Source organism: Periplaneta americana, chromosome 9, assembly GCF_040183065.1.
Source record: "Periplaneta americana isolate PAMFEO1 chromosome 9, P.americana_PAMFEO1_priV1, whole genome shotgun sequence".
Lineage (NCBI taxonomy): Eukaryota > Metazoa > Arthropoda > Insecta > Blattodea > Blattidae > Periplaneta > Periplaneta americana.
Window position 1 is genome coordinate 172,807,665 of NC_091125.1, and position 8,319 is coordinate 172,815,983.

Here is an 8,319-nt window from a genome sequence, read left to right on the forward strand (position 1 = left end):
GAACTAACGCGGTATTCTGAAGTATAGCGCGGGATTCATTCGAAACCTTTCATTAATATTCGTACAATGATACGAACGTGGCCGGAAAATTCTACGTTAGGCCTAAATGCAAAATCTTCGTCTGAGTCGCTAGAACTACTCAATAACATCACAACTGCTTCAGTGTAATTCTTAATGGTACCCTGTTACTATAAAATTGATTTTATACATATGTGTTTATTTTTTTCATTCACAATTAGAAGCTATTTCAACAGGGCTACTGTAGAAAATGTGCTAACTTCACTAGTAAAGTTTAGTTTACACGTTTGTAAAATTACTCCTTCGTTGTGAAACAAACATATCACTTGTAAAGAGCGCAAAATTTCATTCGTAAAGATTTGATTTCCTTTGTACAGTCCACCTTTACAAACAAAGATTGTGAAACAGAAGTTTACAAACAGAGTTCACAATTTCCAAAGATTGTAAACTTTGTGAAACACCCCACTGGTGAATCAGCACGCCGAGCTCGATCGAAATACAACCAGTTACTATTATTTCCCTATCGTTTTTTGACATTTGATTCCGCGTCCTACCCCTTTCATTCGTTACTAACCAACAACGCCAATAGCAGAAGGTAACGCAAAAACAGTCACCGGTTCCCCGATGCATGGCTTTCTCTCTCAATGTCAACTGAGAGTTAAAAATATTCATTATAATATGCACTTTCCACTCACTCCTCAGAATGTCTTCTTTATTTTTATTTATTTATTTATTTATTTATTTTTAAAGATATGTGAGCTACGTACTGTATGTCTGATGTTTTGCCATCGTACATTCAAATATTTATATTCACTGTACAGTACAGCGAACTGTTTATACTTACTGTACATGCTATAACTACTTCTCCCAACTCCGCTATTGCTATATTTCCTAAACTAAACGCTGATATTGAAATAACGCCTGGTCTGATAATGCAGTCTGTTTAAATTTCTACCGACCAAGTTCTGCCCTTCATCATGGGAAAACAACGAGCTTCTTTAAAGGATACAACTACTAGGACAGAGATATTTTCATTATGGAATTTGTACTACCCACTGAAATGTAGTAACTAATGGGATTTTAATTAGCCATATATGTACAGTATATTACATTCTTTACCTAAAATGTCTCTAACTTCTAGGGAGAGCGCGAGGTACGTTCACAATCCCCTGAATACATATTCCCTTCTTCGAGAAAACGCAGAGAAGTGAACCGTCTCATATGAATATGCTACCAGTCATAAGTTTCAATACGGAGCTGCAAGTACTTAAGAATTATCAATTACTCTACAATTATGCAGCGGCGTCATCATCCAAGCTATAGCTGGAATAGGGAAGGGAACATAATATCCCATAAGTCTTATTAGAACACGCTGGAAATAGTGACGTAAAAAAAAAAATCGCCAACGGCACGTGGTGTTCCCAAGCGGTCACCCATCCAAGTACTGACCACGCCCAATGTTGCTTGACTTCGGTGATCGGACGAGAACCGGTATTTTCAACATGGTATGGCCGTTGCCGATGAAACTGCGTAATCTGTAGGCACTTGAGGACGATGGGATTGGGGTGCACTCGATAAAACCTGCACTCGCTCACACACACACGTAAACTGCCTGCTTAGACTCTGTACCTAAATTACCAAGCTCGTTGGATGTCATTGGGATAGATGATAAATCTATCTATCAACGGCAGTTTGGTTACGTTTCAACGTCACACACTGCTGGATTGACACGGGATTAATAAAACAGCTAGTCGGCATTCTAAGTTAAGCCACAGGTGGATTGTTGTTCAACAGCGGAGCCTCCTTTCAACCACATGGTTGTGGAACTGTAGTCGGATTTTCGACATCATTTTCATGCCATACTACGGAACTTCACACAAACTTCAATTCACTTCTTGCACCGGCGGCTACTACGAATGGACTGAAGCTCGCTACTGACTAGGGGGGGGGGGACATTTGTCTCTTGATGGATTACGTGACAGATATATAAAGTATCAGTCGTATGTTATGAACCCGAGTTTCAATAAAGATAGATTACCCGTATGTCCACAGATTCTCAGTAGTGGCCTGCGGAAGGATTATGACCGCGGTCGACAAGTTACCTTCTAAGTTGTTTTCCCTCAACAATTAATGCTGCCAAGTGAGTAGGAATGACACCGCGCTCTCATATAAGTCGTACGAAACTATTAAGGAAACGAATTTGCCTCGTGGATCCAAGTCTCCCATGGACTGCCTATAATGTATTATCTATCCTAGAAGTGTTATCGGGGTGATTATTTAAATTTTCACTCGGTGGGAAACGCTGTTGTTCTTCATTCATCTACTCTGTTATGAATAACTTGTGGCCCTTAAAAGGGCCGGTTGCTGATTCCCTAGCAAGCACTCCCGCTTACTTGGAACTAGTGTATTTTGTGACGGCCTTGGTCCCTTCACTGACGGCGTGCTTGGCCAGCTCACCGGGTAGCAGGAGACGGACGGCTGTCTGGATCTCCCGACTGGTGATGGTCGACCGCTTGTTGTAATGCGCGAGCCGCGAAGCTTCCGCGGCGATGCGCTCGAAGATGTCGTTAACGAAGCTGTTCATGATGCTCATAGCCTTTGAACTGATTCCCGTGTCTGGGTGAACTTGTTTCAGAACCTTGTAGATGTAAATGGCGTAGCTCTCCTTCCTCTTGCGCTTCTTCTTCTTATCGCCCTTCGAAATATTCTTCTGGGCCTTGCCGGCCTTCTTGGCAGCCTTTCCGGAAGCTTTGGGGGGCATGGTGCTCGTCTGATGATGAGCCCGAACGCGAACGAACGAATGAATGGGGACGAAGAAAGAATGAATGATGTTTAAAATGGCAGGCAGGGTAAGCATCCCATGCCTCCATTGGTTCCTCGACAAGCAATTCTCTAACTTTAGATCGAGGTACCCAGCTATAAGCCGTTTGCCCTCTCATCTAACAGTAGTGTATTTCCCCTGTGAATGATTTTATGAACATGTACACGTTATCAGTTGAATTGTGAATGAAATGAATGAAGTGAAGTGAGCACCATGCCTCGCAGATGTTAATGAGAGGTGGAGAGTCCAGTGCTCTGGTCAGTTCTGTCCTAGTCACGTTTTTGTAGTGGCGCTAGGGAAACTCGTAACCTGTTACCAACAAAGTGGTGGGCTACTCGTTTCCGTAGAAGCCGTCTGGCTGCCTGGTTGGCTGTGGCAAGTGTCGTGTGTCGTTTCGTAGGGTTTGTGTCAGTAGTGAGTAAAGAAATAGTGAATGTCACTATTTCGTCCTGTAGTCTGTTTAGTTGCCGGTCAATGTAGGATTCTATTTTCTGCATAGCAGAACGTAGAACCCCCTCGACCAGCTGTTCCGTAGTTGTTTTTTCTGTCTGTGGATCGTCTGTAGTGTTTGTCTTGGTTGTCGTTGTCTTAGCTGCATCCGCATAAGACAATTCGGGTTTGGGAAGTGTTGGGTTGAAAACGGACTGTGATGGTTTGGGTATAGGTTTCGGTATTGGTTTGTGGGTGTCTATGGGGACGTGCGTGGGATCGGTGGAGGTTATGAGATTAGTCCTTGGATATTTTGGACAGCGAGCTTGGCCCGTATAATGGGTGTCGCTGTTGCACGTGGCGCAATACCTAATCTGGGATAGGCGGTTGTGGTTGCACAGGTCGGGATTTTTGCCGCACTTAAAACAAGTCTTGGGCTTGTCGCAGTTTGTCCTTGTATGGCCGTATTGTGCACAGTTAAGGCACGGTCGGTGGAAGATTGTCTCGTGTGATGGCTCTACTCTGTAGTACCGTCCTGCAAGTTTAATTCCTTCTAGTAATTTGTCTGCTGTGGTGATGTCATTTGTGAAAATTCTAACTAAGTTGGTGGGTTTGTCTGTCTGTGCGGAGATAATTCTCTTAATGCGTGTGATGCCTGGATGTGTTACAGCCAGGATCTGCATTAGTTCGTCCTCAGAGATCAGCGTGTCGACATTTTTCATGACGACACTGATCTCTTTATTTCGGGTCTGTTTCTGTCTTGATTCACTAGGCGTAATGTTGATTTCTGCGGACGGACCGAAGTTGTACAGGGGAATTGCCCTAGCGAACTTCTCCGCGTCGTCAATCGTGGCGAATGTGAGTGTAGTTGTCTTGGTAGTGTGTGCCCAGAACTGTCGTGGAGTTTGAATGTCGAGTCGGTACTGTTTCATTAGTCGCTCTATGTGTAGTGGGTTGTTGCCGTTTTTTGTGTGGTTCAGTATTTTCAGTACTGTCCTTGTCTTGGTTCCTTGTGCGGTGTTAGGAGGAGTGGGAGAAGTGGGGCTTGCCGGAGTCGAACCGGATACTTTTGTGGGAATTGGTTTGCGCCTGTTGGACCGCTTCCCTTCTGAGGATTCGTGAGACGACGCCTCAGAGCTGGGAGGTGGTCCGTTGGGAGACTTCTCTGCTGTGGGTTTAGGGACAGGAGACCTCTCTGCTCTAGGTTTTGGAGCCGGCCCTTCTGAGGGCCCCTCTTGTGGAATGGAAGTAACCTCTGCCTCTTCCTCAGAAGAAGAAGAAGAAGAAGATTCACTGTCCAATAGAGAGGGGGGTGGGGTGGAGGAGGGATGGGATGGGTGGCCTGGTAGTTCCCAAGGTCCGAGGAGAGTGGCGGTTGGTGGAGTTTGGTATCGGGCGTGCTTCCCGAATTGTCGTGGATGCATTAAAGTCATCTGCCGTAAGTTTTCTCGGGAGGAAAAAACGTAGGCTCTCGTGGTTTTGTTTAAAGTCAAGGTCGTTGTGGGTTTCCGTGGAGTCACTGCGTCCAGTAGGTCGGGGTCAGCGTTTGTGATCACTACTGCTCTATTAGCAGTGATCGGTGCCATGGTCTTTAGTGTATGTAAGTCGTCGATCGTCTTGGTTGGTGAAGCGCTGGACTTACCAAATGATGATGGTTGTGGTGGTGATGTTGCTTCCGGAGAGACAGGTTTTGCGGCGGCCGTCGGTTTCACCGTCTTCCGCCTCCCGGAGGGAGAAAAATATTTAAGTCGCAGGGACAATGCCGTACTGCCTTCCCAGTGCGAGCCAATAGAAACAGCGCAAACGTTTGTGACTTTACGATTGGTCCGCTGTCGATTATTGACGTTGGCGTAAAAGTGAAGGTTACCGTCGGGCCCTGCATGATGATGATGGTCGATGAGATCGGCAGATCATCGTTCGTCAGAGTTGCATCGCAAGTGGCCGCGCTCCGCATCGTACTGTGCATCGGGTGCGGACCGTACGGGAACACGCCCGAGGCGAAAAGTGAAGGCCACCGTTTTGCTTATAATACCGGGCGCGGACCGTACGAGAACACGCCTGAGGCGTATTTGTATACTTCAGAGAGAAACCCTTTCGTTGCGTGTTTTCTTTCCAGTGAGAACCGAAACAGTGGGTAGGTCTATTCAGTGTTCGTGTGTGTGTACTCTTCCGTAAAGATGTAGCTACGAAGGAACCTCTACAGTGTGGCCACTGAGTAGTGATCAATAGTGCGAGAGAACCCGTACGCAAGTGACTAAACCCTCAAGACTGTGTGTTTTTGTGCCATTGCCTCGAGTGAACTCTCCAATTGTCAACATCTCTAGTGTGGTGCTAGTGTACGGACCACTAGTTAATCGATCCAGATATACAGTTCTCTCCGCTTAACGATAGGACGTTACTGCGGAAATTTCCATCTAGTTGTAGCGCACCTTTTCTACAAATATTGTTCCAGTTAGAGAGAAGCCAACACAGTGTAGCATACCGAGTGACTGACAATTTGGGCGTGTATTAAATCTTATATCACGTCAAGTGTATTCGAGTGCAAAACATTTACTATGCTTGCAGACATGTTTCACTCACTCTGCTAGTGAAAACTAAACAGTGCTCTGTGTGCTCATAGTACAAAACAATCTAACGTGCAGTGAGTGAACCAACTAAATAGTGTCAACGAAACTTTACACTCCAAATATTCTCCTTTGTCTTTTCATTTCTGGACTTAGTTTAACCTTTCCTATCTCTTTCTCCAATATATACCTCAAATGCCGCAGTGTCAATTACAGTGTTTAGTGCTACGTATTACATCTTCAACCAAATAGTGCATCATAACTCCAACACAAATCAAAAGGAGGAGCCACCATGAATAACAACAACCCTGAAAGCAGAGCAACACAACCAGCATACAAAGGTAAGGGCAGTCACAACACCTCAAAAAACCGCTCTCACTCCGCTGAGGATTTGTCAGTAAATACTCCATCCTCTGACAATCCTTTTCCCGGTCTAATACACCAGCAGTCACCGCCTGACGCTTTCACAGAATCAGAGGCGAACACAACCCTTATAATATATAATTATAGTGCCTCAGAACTCAAAAAAGTTCTAAACCAAATTCGTGTCCATGTTCGCTGGTACAAACACCATGAACACCTGCTTATTATAAATTTCCATACCCGAGCTCACCTCTCAAAATTTACACAGTACATTCCACCCTCAATTCTTGGGCCTAGTGATAAAACTCAGTACATGATTCCGGAGCAAGCGAAATTGCAAGCTCCTTGGCTCTCACAACCCGCTCAAAGACAATACAAACCAAATGCAGCTACCAAAGAAATATCTGCCCCTACCGCAAAAACTCCACTCAAAACAAATAACAGAGAACTACGATACAGACTAGAAAATCTGATATCGTCTCTGCCACTTCCCTCTCAAAGCACCACAGTACACCAAGACCTACAATCCCCCGTGTCACCAATCCAAACGAATCCTAATTTTGCCCCCAATCAAATCACGCCACAACCTTCCACATCAAATGCAAATAATAATACCACACCTGGCAAAGACATTCGAATATCACAAACGCAACCACCGCCTGCCGCAACTCAAATTGACTCACGCGTAGCTATGCGTATCAATAACCAAGATCTACACAAAAACAACCCCACCATCATATATCAAAATTGCCTAAAAATTCAAATCACACCACCTCGACAAACCTGGTCGCAAAAATTCAGTTCAACAACTCTTATTTTCGAAAACCAAGAGCACTTAGATAAATTCATCTCCTCCTACCCACCCAACACTTTCGGACCCAACGCAGAATATGCAATTAAAATTAACAGACAGAACAGAAATACGGAGAGTGCTCAATTTTACACCAAAGAAACCAATCTAGTTGCTACTGGAATCTCCCCGGAAATAGATACAGAAACAGTATCAGCTGCTATGACAAACATCAACTTAGAACACACTAGGATCACAAGAATAAGAAATAGCTACGGACCAACGCCACTTGTTCGCATTTTCACAAAAAACCCGAACACCATATCGACACTTCTCAGCGATGGCCTCCGACTGTGGGGCAGAACATATCATTGTGAACCGCCCAAACTAGGAAAACGCCATATTCCATGCAGGAACTGTCATCAGTATCTGCATGAAAAGAAAAACTGCACAAACCCCGCAGTTTGTTTTCACTGTGGGAACATTGGCACTTCCTGTGCACATAAAGATCGACCACATCATTGCGCCACCTGTAATAGAGACGGACATTATACAGGACAGATGCACTGTCCACTATATCCACGCGAAATCCAACTCCCCGATGAACCTACCTACAGACCATTCATTAGGAAACAAAATATTGATTCGCCACTTAAACCCAGCCAAATGACACCCCCAAACCAGCCCCCGTCTCTTAACACAATAAATTTCCCATCCCTCAACTCCGTCGACAGCGACATATCCAACATACCAAACGAAACCACCAACAGCCCCAAACCCCACACATTTGCGCAGATCTTGGCAACACCACAAAAAACCGACAGAAATGATCTCCCCACCCCCCAACAAATCGCCAACTTTATAGATGAACGTATCGCCATCCACATAACCCGCATTGAAAAATACATTGACGAAAAAATCAATCAAGCCATTAATAATTTAACACAATTTATCACAGCCACAACAATAAACACAACCCCACCCTCACGACTCGAAAATACCACAGCCACTATAAATGCCACAGCCAAAAAGACCATAAATAGGAAAGTCAGCGTTGCACCTTATGGAAACAATATAGATGTAATAATCACGCCCATAGTCCAGAAAGTCCAAACTATGATAGGTGGCGCAATAGAACGAGCCCTGGCGGATTACCAATCCCTACCCTGCCCCTCAGGAAATTCACGGCACCTAGACACCACAAACAGCCTCTCACCAACAACCTAATACCACTATAATGGCGTCCATCCTACTTCGACATGACATCACGATAATTCATTGCAATATTAGACACCTGTATAACAACAGAACGGAACTCACTCACCTCATCCAAG

The 8,319-nt window shown here is 44.7% G+C and overlaps 1 non-coding gene across 1 annotated transcript; it reads right to left on the minus strand.

Annotated features, from left to right (window-relative positions):
- Nucleotides 1-1,418: 1,418 nt before the first annotated feature.
- LOC138706867 (5S ribosomal RNA) lies at nucleotides 1,419-1,537 on the minus strand. The gene has a single exon (XR_011334113.1). It is a non-coding gene; the product is annotated as a 5S ribosomal RNA (ribosomal RNA).
- Between the last annotated feature and the right edge of the window lie 6,782 nt (nucleotides 1,538-8,319).